This window comes from Apodemus sylvaticus, chromosome 6 (assembly GCF_947179515.1).
Source record: "Apodemus sylvaticus chromosome 6, mApoSyl1.1, whole genome shotgun sequence".
NCBI lineage: Eukaryota > Metazoa > Chordata > Mammalia > Rodentia > Muridae > Apodemus > Apodemus sylvaticus.
Window position 1 is genome coordinate 61,390,815 of NC_067477.1, and position 16,831 is coordinate 61,407,645.

Sequence of the window (16,831 nt, forward strand, 5' to 3'; positions counted from 1 at the left end):
AGATTTCACCTCAAAACAGTCAGAGTAGCTTAGATCAAGTACCCAGATAAGAGAAGATGCTGGCTAAGATGTGAAGAAAGAGGAATATTCCTCCATTGCTGGTGGAATTGCAAGCTGGTACAAATACTCTGGAAATCAATCTGGCCATTCCTCAGAAAATTGCAAATAGTTCTCCATGAAGACCCAGGTATAGCATTCCTGGGTACATACCCAAAAGTTGCTCTAACATATAAGAAGGACACATGCTCCATTATGTTTATAGTAGTCTTATTTATAATAGACAGAATCTGGAAACAACAAAGATATCCCTCAATTAAAGAATGGATACAGAAAATTGTGGCACATTTACACAATGGGATATTACTCAGCAGTTAAAAACAATGAATTCATAAAATTTGCACACAAATTGATGGACCTAGAAAATATCATCCTTAGTGTGGTAACCCAGACACAAGAAAACAAACATGGTATGTACTCACTGAAAAGTGGATATTAGCATCAAAGCTCAGACTGGCCATTATACAACTCACAGACCATATGAAGCTTAAGAATAAGGAAGACCAAAGTGTAGATGCTTAAATCCTACTTATAAAGGGGGGAAATAATCACAGAAGTTATATAGAGAGAGGCCTTGGAGGGAGAGAGGAGGGCCAGGAATAAGGAGCGCAGGATCAGGTAGTCCAGATAGTCAGGAAAATGGAACAGGAATCTGTAGCAGTGGGAGATGGGAAACTGGTGGTAGACACTAGAAAGTCACAGATGCAAGAAAAGAAAGAGTTTGCCAGGGCCCAAGAGGAATGACAATAGCTGAAATACTCAACAAAGGGGAGATAGAACCTGTAGAAACCATCTTCATTAGATAGGTGTGACATCCTACACATAGGAACCAACCACACATCTCAAAATTTTTATCTCAGAATTGTTCCTGTCTGAAAGGAAGTCAGAGACAAAAAAAATGCATCAGAGACTGAAGGAAAGGTCATCCAGAGATGGTTCCACCTAGGGATCCATTCCACTTACAGACACCAAACCTGGACACTACTGCTGATGCCAAGAAGTGCTTGCTGACAAGGAGCCTGGTATAGCTGTTCCGAGAGGCTCCGCCAATACCTGATCAGTTCAGATGTAGATACTTACAGCTTTTTATTTTTCTTTATTGATAGAGAATTGACACATGTATATAATATGTTTTGTTCAAATACAATGTCCACTTCTACTATTACATTCAATTACGTGTGTTCTTTCTCCTTTAAAACTACAGACTCTAATACTATCAGTATGTGCATGGATGCAGGGTCATCTAGTGGAGTCTGGGTAACCTCTAGAGGATGATTTCTGAAAAAGAAACAAGCAAGCAAGCAAACAAACAAACAAACAAACAAAAAACCATACTGACCTTCTCCAAAGACCTATTTCCAATAACTTTTCAGCTACTGGTAGGGTTTCTCCTTCACCTCCTCCTTCCATTCTGGGATTCTGTTTAGCCTGATCGTGCACAAGTCTTGTGAATTCTTCCACAACTACTGTGAGTTCATATCTTCAACAGCGTTGTTTGGTTCAAAAACCAGTAATCTTATTGTAAAACAGTACTTTGCCTCTGTCTCTTAAATTATTTTGCACTCTCATTTCTGTGATAATTCTTCTGGTGGGTTGAATGAAAATGGACTACATGGGCTTAAATATTGGAATACTTAGTTCTCAATTTGTGAATGGCATGGGAAAGATTGGGGGTATAGCCCAGTTGGAGGAGATGAGTTACTGGGAGTAGGTTTTATAATTTCAAAAACCTTCAGCACTCTCAGTTCTTGGGCTCATTATTTATAGTAGGCATGAGTTCTCTCTTGATGAATGACCCTTAAATCCAATCAGAAAGTGGTTGATTACTTTCATCACACTCACACCACTATCACACACATACATCAGACTAGCATTCCAGGCCAGACACTATTGTAGTTCTCACATCTGACGTTTAATGATAATTACTTTTCCCTCTTGGTAGCTGTCAGGTGGCCTCTAGGAAAGGCTGAAGGACATCCAGAGATGTCCACCATTTTACATAGACTATGATAGATGAAGTCTGGTAAGATCCTAGGAGACTAATCTCAGGATGATTCTTGTTATTTATATGTCTTTCCTTCATTATTAAATTAATATAAGAATTCCTGGGATTTAGGCTACCCTATTGGCCAGATTTTCTACAGATCAACAAAGGTGTTCTGTCTTCTTATAATGCTTTATACACAGATGATTTCTTAATTCCTAAAGATGATTCAATGAGAATTCCTAAATTTATAATAATAATTATTGAGCTCTTTATGATAATGACTGAAGTTAAGGCCCTCTGTAATGAGAATGCTACAATTAGTTCTCTGCCAGTTTTCATATGTCATGAGCGAATTGCACTAGATGGAAAGCTTGATTTATCCATGTTCTATGACTCAAGAATATGTTATCCTCAAAACTAGTATCTTACCACAATAAACAATGTCAAAACTCATAAAGTTCTATGGAAATCCAATGACCATGAACACCAAAAGAGGTAACCAATTTCTAGACTTTGGCTTTTTACTTATAACCTATAGAGTCTGCGAGTGGCATTGTCATCTAATTATAATATGAATCTTTTAAAACTCTTTATATGTGTGAATATATTTATGTAGCCCAAGATACATGGATACATGAAGATACCCCTCATTTGGAGTGAGCCTTTCTATCTCAAGATAGTTTACAGTTTCCTATATGTATGACCATAGAAAAACATAATTTAAGATTTTAATTTTTGAATGTTTAATTATATGTTTATGTGGTTTTCTGTGATGGTACATGCTAATGCCTGTAGAAGCTTGAAAAGGTTGAAGAATGATGCTCAGAAGAAGAATTTACAGGTAATTATGAGCTGCTTGATATGACTTCTGAAAAGATAATTTAGCTCTTCTGCTGGAGCAGTAGATAATATAAAGTGCTGAGCCATCTCTTTAGCTCTATGATAATCTAATTTGAAAAATCCTACAAATGTATGCCCAGATGCTTATATATTATGAGATTCTTTTTTCCCTGTTCTCCTCTTTTTATTATGATTTTAAATGTTGGCTACACACACAAAAAAAATACTCAGGTTAAGTTTAGAAATCCAAAGAAACTATGGGAGCAGCATTCAAAAGAGGATATTTTGAGTATTCTGGGTTTATTCTGAAGATGTTGATAGTTCTTCTCTAGCTATACATACATACATACATACATACATACACACATATACACACACACAAACACACACACACACACACACACACACACACACACACACACACACACATATATATATATATATATATATATATATATATATATATATATATATATATATATATATATATACTATATTCTTTGTTTACATTCTGAATGTTTTCCCCTTTCCCGGTTCCCTCCTCCCCATTGGTCTCATAAGTGCTCTTCCCTCTGCCCATTTCACAATCACCCCCCTCCCATTTCCCTGTCTTGGTATTCCCTACAATGATGGATCAACTCTTTTCAGAACCAGGGCCCTCTCTTTCCCTCTTCTTGGGTATCATTTGATATGCTAATTGTGTCTTGAGAATTCAGAGCTTCTGGGCTAATTAATATCCACTTAACAGTGATTGCATATCATGTGTATTCTTTTGTGATTGGGTTACCTCACTTAGGATGATATTTTCCAATTCCAACCATTTGCTAAGAATTTCATGAACTCATTGTTTTTAATTGCTGAGTAGTATTCCATTGTGTAAATATACCACATTTTCTGTATCCATTCCTCCACTAAGGAACATTTGGGTTCTTTCCAGCTTCTATCTATTATAAATAAGGCTGCTATGAACATAGTGGAGCATGTACGCTTATTAGATGGTGGGAAATTTTCTGGGTATATGTTCAGGAGAGGTATAGCAGGGTCCTCTGGAAGTGTCATGTCCAGTTTTCTGAGGAACAGCCAGACTGATTTCCAGAGTGCTTGTACCATCTTGCAATCCCACCAGCAGTGGAGTAGTGTTCCTCTTTTTTCCACATCCATGCCAACACCTGCTGTCTCCTGAGTTTCTAACCTTAGCCATTCTGACTGGTGTGAGGTGAAATCTCAGGGTTGTTTTGATTTGCATTTCCCTAATGATTAATGATGTTGAACATTTCTTAAGGTGCTTCTCAGCCATTCAAAGTTCTTCAGATGAAAATACTTTGTTTAGCTTTGTATCCAATTTTTTAATAAAGTTATTTTGTTATCTGGGGTCTAACTTCTTGAGTTCTTTGTATATATTAGATATTAGTCCTATGTTGGATTTAGGGTTGGTGAAGATTTTTTTCCCAATCTGTTGGTTGTCATTTTGTCGTTTTGACAGTGTCCTTTGCCTTACAGAAACTTTGTAATTTTATGAGGTCCCATTTGTCAATTCTTGATCTTAGAGCTTAAGCTATTGGTGTTCTGTTCAGGAACTTTTCCCCTGTGCCCATGTCCTCAAGGGTCTTCCCCAGTTTCTTTTCTATTAGTTTCAGTGTGTCAGGTTTTATGTGGAGGTCCTTGATCCACTTGGAGTTGAGCTTAACACAAGGACATAAGAATGGATCACTTCACATGCTTCTGCATGCTGACCTCCAATTGAACCAGCACCATTTGTTGAAAAGGCTATCTTTTTTCCACTGGTTGTTTTCAGCTCCTTTCTTGAAGATCAAGTGGCCTTAGGTGTGTGGGTTCATTTCTGAGTCTTCAATCCTATTCCATTGATCCACTTGCCTGTCAGTGTACCAGTACCATGCAGTTTTTATCACTATTGTTCTGTAGTTATGTTTGAGGTCTGGGATACTGATTCCCCCAGAAATTCTTATACTGTTGAGAATAGTTTTAGCTATCCTGGGTTTTTTGTTATTCCCGATGAATTTGAGAATTGCTTTTTCTAACTCTGTGAAGAACTGAGATGGGATTTTGATGGGGATTGCGTTGAATCTGTAGATCGCTTTTGGCAATAAGGCTATTTTAGCTATATTAATCCTGCCAATCCATGAGCATGGAAGATTTTTCAATTTTCTGAGGTCTTCTTCGATTTCCTTCTTCAGAGACCTGAAGTTCTTGTCGTATAGATCTTTCACTTGTTTGGATAGAGTCACACCAAGATACTTTATGTTTTTTGTGGCTATTGTGAAGGGTGTCATTTCCCTAATTTGTTTCTCAGTCCGCTTATCCTTTGAGTATAGGAAGGCTACTGATTTGCTTGAGTTGATTTTGTAACCAGCCACTTTGCTGAAGTTGTTTATCAGCTGTAGTTCTCTGGTGGAGTTTTTTGGAGTTAATTATACTATCATATCAGAAGTCAAAGTGATAGTTTGACTTCTTCCTTTCAAATTTGTATCCCTTTGACCTCCTTATGTTGTCTAATTGCTCTAGCTAGGACATCAAGAACTATCTTGAAAAGATATGGAGAGAGGGGGCAGCCTTTCCTAGTCCCTGATTTTAGTGGGATTGCTTTAAGTTTAGTTTGATGTTGGCTACCAGTTTGCTGTATATTGCTTTTACTATGTTTAGATATTGTTCTTGAATTCCTGTTCTTTCCAAGACATTTAGCCTAAAAGAATGCTGAATTTTGTCAAACGCTTTTCCAGCATCTAATGAAATGATCATGTGTTTTTTTTCTTTGAGTTTGTTTATGTAGTGGATTGCTGGGTGAATTAGATTCTTTTTGTTCTAGGGCTTTTAGTTGTGCTGTTAAGCTTCTAGTGTATGCTCTCTCCAGTTTTATTTTGGAGGTACTCAGGGCTATGAGTTTTCCTCTTAGCACTGCTTTCATTGTGTCCCATAGATTTGGGTATGTTGTGACTTCATTTTTTGTTGAATTCTAAAAAGTCTTTGATTTCTTTCTTTATTTCTTCCTTGACGAAGGTGTTATTGAGTAGAGTATTTTTCATTTTCCATGTGTATGTGGGCATTCTGTTGTTTTTGTTGCTTTTGAAGCCACTTTTACTCCATAGTGATCTGATAGGAGGCATGGGATCATTTCGATCTTCTTATATTTGTTAGGTCTGTCTTGTGATCAATTATACGATCAATTTTGGAGAAGGTACCGTGAGGTGCGGAGAAAAAGGTATATTTTTTTGCTTTTCGATGAAGCATTCTATATGTATCTCTTAAATCCAATTGGTTCAAAGCTTCAATTACTTTCAGTGTGTCCCTGTTTAGTTTCTGTTTTCCTGATAGATCCATTGAGGAGAGTGGGGTGTTGAAGTCAACCATAACTAGTCAGTTATGTGCAATGTGTGTTTTGAGCTTTATTAAACTTTCTTTTATGGATGTGGTTACCCTTGCATTTGGAGCATAGATGTTCAGAATTGAGAATTTTTCTTGGTGGATTTTTCCTTTGACCAGCAAGAAGTGTTCTTCCTTGTCTCTTTTGATGACTTTAGGATGAAAGTCAATTTTATCTGATATTAGAATGGCTACTACAGCTTGTTTCCTGAGACCATTTGCTTGTAGAATTGTCTTCAAGCCTTTACTCTAAGGTAGATTTTGTCTTTGACACTGAAGGGTATTTCTTGTAGGTAGCAAAATGTAGGGTCCTATTTAAGTATCCAGTCTTTTACAGTATGTCTTTTCATTGGGGAGTTGAGTCCATTGATGTTAAGAGATATTAAGGAATAGTGATTATTGCTTCCTGTCAATTTTGATGTTAATTTTATATTTGAGTGGTTATCTTCTTTTGGGTTTGATGAAAGAAGGTTACTATCTTCATTTTTCCAGGGTGAAATTTCCCTCCTTGTATTGGTGTTTTCCCCATATTATCCTTTGTAGGGCTGGGTTTGTGGAAAGATATTGTGTAAATTTGGTTTTGTCATGGAATATCTTGGTTTCTCCATCTATAGTGATTGATAGTTTTACTGGGTATAGTAGTCTTGGCTGGCATTTGTGTTCTCTTAGAATCTGCATGAGCTTTTCCCAAGATCTTCTAGCTTTCATGGTCTCTGGTGAGAAGTCTGGTGTAATTATGATAGGACTTCCTTTATATGTTACTTGCCCCTTTTCTCTTAGTGCCTTTAATATTCTTTCTTTGTTTAGTACATTTGTGGTTTTGATTATTATGTGAAAGGAGGTATTTATGTTCTGGTCCAGTCTGTTTGGAGTTCTGTAGGTTTCTTGTATATTCATGGGCATCTCTCTCTTTAAGTTAGGGAAGTTTTCTTCCATAATTTTGCTGAAGATATATTCTGGCCCTTTAAGTTGTAAATCTTCTCTCTCATCTATGCCTATAATCCTTAGGTTTGGTCTTCTCATTGCGTCCGTCCTGAATTTCCTGGATGTTTTGGGTTACAAGCTTTTTGCATTTTGCATTTTCTTTGACTGTTGAGTCCATGATTTCTACGGTATCTTTGCATCTAAGATTCTTTCTTTTATCTCTTGTATTCTGCTGTTGATATTTGCATCTATGGCCCCTGATTTCTTCCCCGGGTTTTCTATCTCCAAAGTTGTCTCCCTTTGTGATTTCTTAGTTGTTTCTACTTTTGTTTTTAGATATTGGATGGTTTTGCTCAGCTCCTTCACTTGCTTGTTTGCGTTTTCCTGTAATTCTTTAAGATATTTTTGTGTTTCCTCTTTCATGACTTCTTCCTGTTGACTAAAGTTCTCCTGTATTTCTTTAAGTGATTTTTCATTTCATCCTTATTAGCTTCTATCTTTTGACCCATATTCTCCTGAATTTCTTTAAATGATTTTTGTGTTTCCCTTGTAAGAGTTTCTAACTTTTGATCATTTTTCTCCTGAATTTCTTTAAGAGATTTATTAATGTCATTCACATATTCCTCTAACAGCATCATGCCCAATGATTTTAAATCCAAATCTTGTTTTTCTGGTGTGTTGGTGTATCTAGGACTTGCTCTTGTTGGAGAATTGGGTTCAGATGCTGTCATATTGCCTTGGTTTCTGTTAGTAATGTTCCTATGTTTGCCTTTAGCCATATAGTTCTCACTGGTGTTAGTTGGTCTTGTTGTCACTGGCCGGTTCTTCATCCTCGACACTGGATGACTGGATTTCCCCTGGCACAGATTGCTGGTGTGCTGCCTTCCTCTTGTGTGCTGTTGGAGCCCTGCTGTGTCTTGTCCCAAGCAATGTTATACTTGGGTTGTCTCAGTGAACCTGGTGTTGCCCTTCTGCTCAGTCAGGGAGCGAAGATTGTGGCGAGGAGTCACTACCTGTGCTGATCCCCATAAAAGGCACAGGCCCCATGACAGGCTGGCACATAGACAAATCGCAGATCTGCCCAGATCCTGGGAGTAGGCAGACCCCTCGTGGTTTGCACCCCCAGAGATCTTAAACTCAGGATATCTTAGTCCCTGGTGCTGCCTTTCTGCTCTGTCATGCAGTGAAGATGGCTGTGGGGAGTCACTCCCTGTGCTGATCCCTATGTAGGGCACAGGCCCCATGACAGGCTGGCACTCAAATGAACTGCCTATCTGCTTAGGTCCTGGGTGCAGGCAGACCCCTGGCCGTTTGTGCCCCCAGAGATCTTATACTCGGGATATCTCAATACCTGGTGCTGCCTTTCTGCTCCATCAGGCAGCGAAGATGGCAACGGGAAGACCTATTACAAGATTCTAATCTTATCAAGTTGACATCATTAATATTTAGAATATTATAAAAATTGAAATATCATAGTTTAAAGGAAATATATGTTATTGAGATGAAAGCTTAGAAACAAATAAAAATCTCAGACAGAGATGATATAAAAAGCAGGATGATTGTATCTGAAATTGCAAATGATCTTAAGCATGTTGGAAATAATATTGAAGTGTCTTTAGATTTATACCGGTTTAGATTAAAACTTCGGTAGTGGTTGATAAGGATTCTAGCAATCATTCTGTGCTTCATTTTATAAAATATATTTATGTATAGATTCATGACAACATGAAAAATAAAGTATTCTGATATGCTCTCTTTGAGATGTTTCTCTGGGATATGTTTGAGAATGCTGAAGAAGAATGATCCAAATCAGGTAAGAATCACTGTCAGAATGATTTTCTAGGATAGAAGATGCCCTGGGTTAATCACCAGCAATGTATAAACTCTGATAGTGGTTCTTGCCTTTTATCCCAACACTCAGGAGGTAGAGGGAAGAGAATCAGAAGTTCCAGGTAATTATTGACTACATGGAGAAAATGAGACCAACCTTGGATTACTCCATCTCAAAAATCAATCAATAAATAAACAACAAATAATGAAAGAGTTGGTGAAATATATCAATTAGAAACAAAAACAACTTAAAGGAGGAAAAATCAGATTATCTTCAAAACAAATGCTTAACTTGTAAATCTATATTCTCAAGCAGCTTTGCTTAGGATTTCACTGAAATCAATTTAACTATGAACACATAAATATTGAGAAGCTTTATTACTCTATTATATATAATATATGAAAATCAGTTGTACATAATTTTAGATAAAAGTTCAAAAATTTAGGAAGAATTGGAATATTTGTGTGCCTCCCTTGCTTTTGAACTTATCAAAATAGTCTGAACAGGTAGAAACTGAATATGTATCCATAGAGTTAGTGAAAATGAAATGATAGATATTTATTGACATGCTGTTAAAACGTTCTGAATAGACAGGAGATAATTTTGAAAATGATTATCTCTATATTGCTTCACTCCACCCTTAATACGTTTTCCAGTGAGACCCAGAGAATATTCTTCATGTAAAAATACTATAAGCAAAATTAAGTAGAGATCTTGTTCCACTTTGTAGCAGTTCTCATGTCAAGCAAGTATTCATTACAGGATACTTCTTTCTCATAATAGAAGTAATGAAACTCAAAGGGACTAAACCAGGCAGCAGTGCGGCTATCAAAATATCCAAAAGCACATGGTTAATTGAATATTTCTACATTGGAAAGTTCTGGTCTCTGACAAAATTCATCATGAGGTCCCTAGAAAGGAAAGGTGACAATGCAGTCAAATATTAGTCAAAGCTGTTTGCTTGTCTTGTGTTTGTTTACTCTAATAAACTGTAATAAAGAAATAAGCAAAGTAAGACACAAAAGAAATAAACAAATGACCCATGTCAACTACAGTCCATCTAAACAAAATGGAAATTTTCTGTTCTAGTTTGCATTCTTTCTAATATATTGTTTAATTCCATAGATAAGGACTACTAACATTCATATACATATGCTTTGGCATATCAATCTAATATTTACAGCTTAAAATAGTCTCAGTTTAACCTAAGGCCTGCCAAACCTTAGTTAAGGAAAGCTTCTGAGTAATCTGATTAAATTTAGTCAAAGAAGAAGTCTTTGCTGATAGTAAGGGTAGGTGGTTGGAATAAACTTAAATCTAGTTAGAAGGGTATTTACTAGTTAAATCCAGCTAAATTTCTGACAGTTTTTTATAACTAAGCTGTATGAATATTATGTTTGTACTGAAATGTTTGGCATCATGTTTAAAGCAGTTCGTGGTTCCAAAGGAACAAAGGAAGAAAACACAAAAATAATATAACATGCAATAATAAGAGCCTCTTAATTTTTATTATTTATAAGATTAAATTGAGGTATATCAAAAATTATTAATAATTACATTATATTTCAAAGTAGAATTCCCCTCACATACATGATAGAAGCAATTTATATGTCATGCTGTTCAAGGCAAACTTTAGTCAGTATCTTTAATGTCCTTTAAGCTCAAGAGGAGTTTATTCTCATAAACAATAAAATAGAAATAAGCAAAGTAAATCACAAAAGAAATAAACACATGGCTCTAGTAAACTAAAATGAGTTTTTCTGCTTTCCTGGGATGTATTTTATTCAAATACATTATTTGGTTATGTGGAATATGTAAATTCACTATTTAAACAATGTCAGTTTGCTTATGCATATTTTACTGCTTAGAATAGGAAAGGACTTTTCACCAGAAAATAGCAAGCAAGTGTAATAGATGTTATTAGTGTACTTTGCTTAGACTTGAACAATTAGGTCTTTAAACTCATTTTTAAATGTATAAAAAACATTATACATTTTATAGGTTACTATTGGATGTTTTGGTGCATGTACATATGTGACATTCAAATCAAGGTAAACATCTTACAGTCTATTTACAATTGTCAAATGATGGAAATGCAAAAATAAGTTATGCTTTCTCGATAGGCTTTATACTTTATAAAGCTTTGCAATTGTTCTCAAACATCTCTAGTATGATGTTCACTAATTGCTTTCAAGGGGGAAGATAATAGGAAGTAAATTAGCCTTTCCAATTCTAATTATGGAAGTAACTATTCATTAACGTCAGATTAGCTATGGCATCGATGAAAACTTTCCCACGTACTCTTAGACTCACTCAGCATGTATTTCAGTACTAGCAAAGTAGTTCCTTTAAATATTGAGGGTTCTTTTACATGGTACTTTGCAAAACCTGTCAACTTTTTATATTTTTCCAATTAAAACTATAAATCCCCTCTGGTAATTCATTTCTTTTTGTCATAGAACCACATTGCATTTCACAGAATTAAAGCAGATGGCTGCTAAAAAGGAATTTATCACCAAGTTAACTAGTGCAATTTATAGGAAGTCCTTCCATTGATACATGGAAATTTTATGAAGTGTTTTTTTTTCTCCAGACCCTTGTGGAAAATAGCCCACACCCTGAGACCCAATGTCTGAAAACAGTGTGACAGACTGAGAGAAATCAGACTGTGGGCACTCAGATAAAAAGCACAATGTGAAACTAGGTCTAATGTATGCCTGTGCCTTCATCAGGCATGAGCTGCCCTGGGACAGTCTCTCTTGATTGTATGTGGAGGGAATTAGAGAAAGCTGTAGACCACCGTTGTGTTAAAACTGTGCTAAAGAGCTGTCCTAATATAATCTTAATCTCTCAAGTCATTGATATTTTACCTTGTTATTGATGGAAATTGTTAATTTTATCCAATAATCCTCTTCATCCAGTTGCACAGACTGGAGTTTTCTATCAAAGGCTATCTACTGCCTTTCCTTTCTCCACAGTTTTATCTATTCCCCTCTGGAATTTCTATGTATAGCTCTGATGGTTTATTAGCATTCTGATGCAATTCAGCTGTTTTCAGCCTTCATTTTATTGCTGGATGCAGAATCAGAGGGTAAAGAGCTAATTGGTTTAAGGTTTACTTTGCCAGGAAGTTCTAGCCTATTCATAGATTCCCTTTAAGAATAAGATGTAACAAGGACATTAACAGTGAAAAGCATTGTCTCCTTCACATATGGAGACAGTACTGACTGGCATCATTTCAGGTATTGGGTGTAGTTGAAAAGCATACATTTTTGCAGCAGGGCTTCTATGCAACTAGACTGATAACAAGAGCCCTTTGGTCTGCAGCTGCTGATACAATTCACTAAGCCTGATGCATTTTGGAACTGTTTCCTTTTCAGAAATTAATTCAGAATATAGCAAGATTTTGGAGAAAAGTCTGGCTTGGAGCACACAATGTAGAGCTTCTTTTAAAAAAATAATCTGACTCAAAATTAAAACACATTTATGTTCAGGATACTGAGTACTACATGGAATTAGGTTTTTAAAGTCTGATGATTCTACCTTATAACATGAACAGTCATTAGACCATAGAGGAAAACTTTTAACATCCATTTCTCTAAAATAATACAATTTCCAACTACATACTAACCTGATTAGTTTTATTTACTTATAAACTTTTATGCAATATATTTTGGTCATATTTTTACCTTCCTCAACTCCTTTAAATATTATTATCTATACCAAAATCAACACATCTCATACCAGCACCAAAGCATTTTCCTTTTGTAACAGATGGAGATTTCCCAGAGATCTACAACTCGTCACAATGAAGGAAATAAAGTGTTTGTGGATGCAACCTGCACATTGCCCAAGGCATAGGTAAGTCTCACAGTTACCATTTTATTGCTGTAAATAAAAAAATATGGCCAATCCAACCTTTATAATAATTTATAAAATAATTTAATTGGGAGCTTCCTTACATTTCAGATTGTTATACCATGATACTAATGTCAAGGAGCGTTGGGGCAGACACACATGGCCTGGAGCAGTAGCTGAGAACTCACATTTGATCAATAAATTATAGGCAGAGATAAAGAGAGACTGAGCCTGGTGTGGGGTTTTGAAACCTTAAAGCCCACTGCTAGTGACAGAGCTCCTCCACGAAGGCAACATGCCCTCCTAGGAGGACAAATCTCCTTCTCAAACAGTTCTACTAACCAGGGACCAAACATTCAAACATGTCAGCCTATGTGACATTCTCATTTAATGCAACCCAGGAAACATCATGGGGAAAAAGCAGAAATACTTTAAAAGATGGCATGCTAGAGACTGTCCCCTGGACATAAAAAGGAAAATGAATTTCTGATTCCCAGCAATTTCTGTTGAATGAATAACATAAGATAAAGAGCATCAGGTGGCATGCCAATGTGAAGGAGACATCTTATTGAGGCCTATCCCTAGATGATGAAGCACTACAAATGGCAAATGGCTGCTGAGAGAGAGAGAATCAGTTTCCTCCAGGAAGAGCTCCAACATAGGTTGTCAATCTCAAGTGGTCAAGCCTGGCCCTAGCACATAGCACAAAGTTAAACTGCTAAAATGACTCAGTAAAATATAAATAAATATTTACATATTTATAATTATATTTGTATATATGTGTGAATATATACATGACCTCCTAATACCTGCTAAATACATATTTGCTATATTTGTGTATATGTATATGTGTGACAATAATAACTATAGAAGAGATGATGAATATCGTTAGGAGATGGGAGGGCACAGGAGGATTTGTAGGAGAAAGGGATGGGAATAATATTGAGGCTATAATTGTGTATGAGGCTCTATATTTAATAAAAATTAAAAAGAAATGTGAAGTACCATTAGAAATGAAGATAACTTAGACTGAAAGTCCCCACTGATAACTAGTCCCATTCAGGCCGATGTTGGAAAAAGATAAGAATAGTATATTTTTCTATGAGATTGACCGTAACATTGTAGGAAGGGAGGAATGCCCTTGATTTATATTGTGGGGAATATATGATATTACAGGGCTGGAAGTGTGTAATTTAGGCTTGATGCAGAAACTAAAAAGGAAGCCACTTATAAGTGTATGCTTATAATGATAACACCTTAAGGACAAATACAGGGGAAATCTTAATTCAAATACAGCTTGGGCTACTTTTCATGACCCTTTAACAGAAAGTTCAGGAAGTATAGAAAGAATAAAGTAAGGGAGACAGGCGTATTGCTAAGGCTATAGGTAATGTGGTCAATTATTTAGGATTTGTGTTACTGTTCCACAAGCACCTCACACATAATTGCAATTGCACACAGTCTAACCAAAGTAAATTTAATTTGGAAAGTCAGGTCTATCCAGCAGGGGAAAGGAAATAAAATATACTTCCCAGGACTAGTGATGTTAGAGATTATTGGCAATGGTAGAAAACTATCTACTACTGTCATTTTGCTTTACTACATTTTAAATCTTATTTTTTAGATTTTAATTGATTCTTTGTGAGTTTTACATCTTGCACCTCAGCTCCACTTATCCCCCATCCCTTTATATCAACTGCCTGAAAATGTCCCCCCAAAATAAAATAAAATAAATGAACAAACAAATGTAAATTAAAAAAACAAAGCATAGAAAAAACTCTTTGGAAGCTGCAGATTTGGATCGGTAGGACATGCTCCAGAAGTTCATAGATGAAATAAAGCCCTGAATCTGGGGCTGGGTGGGAGCTGGGTTGGTCAGACTATAATCTTTACTGTACTTGCACCACCAAGGTAAGCTTTCCAGCACTGCCCCATTAGCTCAACCAACGCTGACGCCTGAAAGTAGCAGTGTCCACAGCTCTCCTGTTCTCACGCTCTCTGGTACTTCACTTGGCTTCTTCAGGTGGTAAGGGACAAGGTGGAGAAATGACGTCAATCCTTTCAAGGACACCTCAGTGGAGATGACTGACAAGGCCAGCTGTCCCATGCTCACACCCTTAGGGCCATTTTACCTGCACCTAGAAATAAAAGGATTAATTGTGCAGCAATATTCAAAGTAAACTAACAAACCAGAGAACAAGGTTTGATATTGATTGCCAGATTCTTGTTAGTTTTTTTTTTCTTTAATGTTACTGTTGGGCAAGGTTAAACTACCTTTTAATTACCCCTGACTGGTGGGCATAGAAGGGACATTTTGTCACAGTGCCATAAAGGAAAGTCTTTGCTTTATAAAAAGGAGGTCCAATTCTCTGTGACCCTGAAGAACATCATCTGCAAAGAAGTCTACCCGAGCATCTAGTTAGGAAGTGGAATTGTCTAGATGGCCTCGGTTCATATCTATGTGAGCAATGAGGTTTAAAATTTTCAATCCCCACAATGAGGGCTGAAGTTTCAGCTGTAGCAGAGCCATGGAATGTCTTCCTGCACCAATAAAGGAGTAAGAATGGTGACTGTTCACCACACAGGGATGCCCAGAATCTACATTTAAGTGGATGCTGCCTTTTTCTCCACTATAGGTGAATACCTATAATTTGACAAATACAAAAGCACAAAGAAGGGGACTTCCTCCAGGACTAAAGTTCAAAAGATGCATACTTGGTTAAGCCATTGATGCATGCAATCCAGGTAGTCTCTATGGCCTTAACATGCACTCAGTCACCATTCCTGGTGTTAAGCTGACATGTCTGTGTCTAGAAATCAGAATCGGGGAGCTATCTTCGGGGAGTGAGTATCTTGATGACAATACACAGATACCCTTTCCTTTGATATCTCCTAGGTTGCTCCTTGGCTGCTTCCATTTACAGTTGTTGAAATTGGAAATGGAGCTTATTGTTTGATTAATTTCAATTCCAATACACAATAGGGCTTGTGGTCTAGAAATAGTGAGCAGTCTTTATCTAAGTCCAGTTGAGAATGGTTATGGAATTGATATACTTCTTCTAGCAACCTGAAAAACAAAGAGGCTGGCTTTTGTTGCTTCCTGGATCTTTACCCCAATGATTACCAAATGACTTTCTGGAGAAACTGAAGTTTTCAAGGTTCCCAATTGATGAGGCTCATATTTCAGGAATACCATATTGGGCCAGTTTCGGACAATGGGCCAAATGATACTAGGCAGAAAGTTTTTTCATTTTGGTTTTGTTTTCTTTTGGGTTTTGGATAGTAAATTCACTGCCTGGATCTCAACAATTTACATATAAATTGGCCATTTATTTATAACCCAGGATCTACTGCTATTTAATAAAGCCATTCAATTTCCTGTCAGGCTTTAATCCTTATAGTTACAAGGTTATATTTTCAAAGCCACAGGTAGATTATGACCATTTTCTTTTTAGGGCAAAAGAGTCATCATGTACCAAGGAGGACTCAGTTTTGTAATCCCATTAAATACAACAGTGTTTGTGCGGCTCTTGGCAGGTCGGTGGACTATAGGTGGGGGCAGGTATAATAATTGGTAGATAGGAGCCTTTTTATCAATAAAGAGCCAACAGCTCCAGAAGCAGACTCCTTTGTGGCCTCTTTCAGTAAACTCTGGATATAATATTTTACAGAAATCTACCTGGACGGTGGCTTGGGTCTCTGTAGATAGACTGATCTTTTTTCATTTCTTTGCCAAGGGACTTGTTTTATTGTGCTTAAGAGCCTTTTTATGGAGAGAGAAAGAAGACAAAAAAGAAGAATCATTTTCATAGGGTCCATGTCAGTCTTATCTTCATCATGTCAGAGGACATGCTGGTGAGTTCTGTAGCCTCCATTAATGGGGTGTGGTGGATCCACAGATGACACTGGAGATACTCAGTGCTATAGCAGTGGTAAAGGCCACGGGGTATGGTCCT

At 36.7% G+C, this 16,831-nt stretch overlaps 1 pseudogene; it reads right to left on the bottom strand.

The window, feature by feature from the left end:
- The window catches only part of LOC127687926 (homeobox protein NANOG-like), an 86,466-nt pseudogene extending 71,484 nt beyond the window's left edge, over positions 1-14,982 (bottom strand).
- Between the last annotated feature and the right edge of the window lie 1,849 nt (positions 14,983-16,831).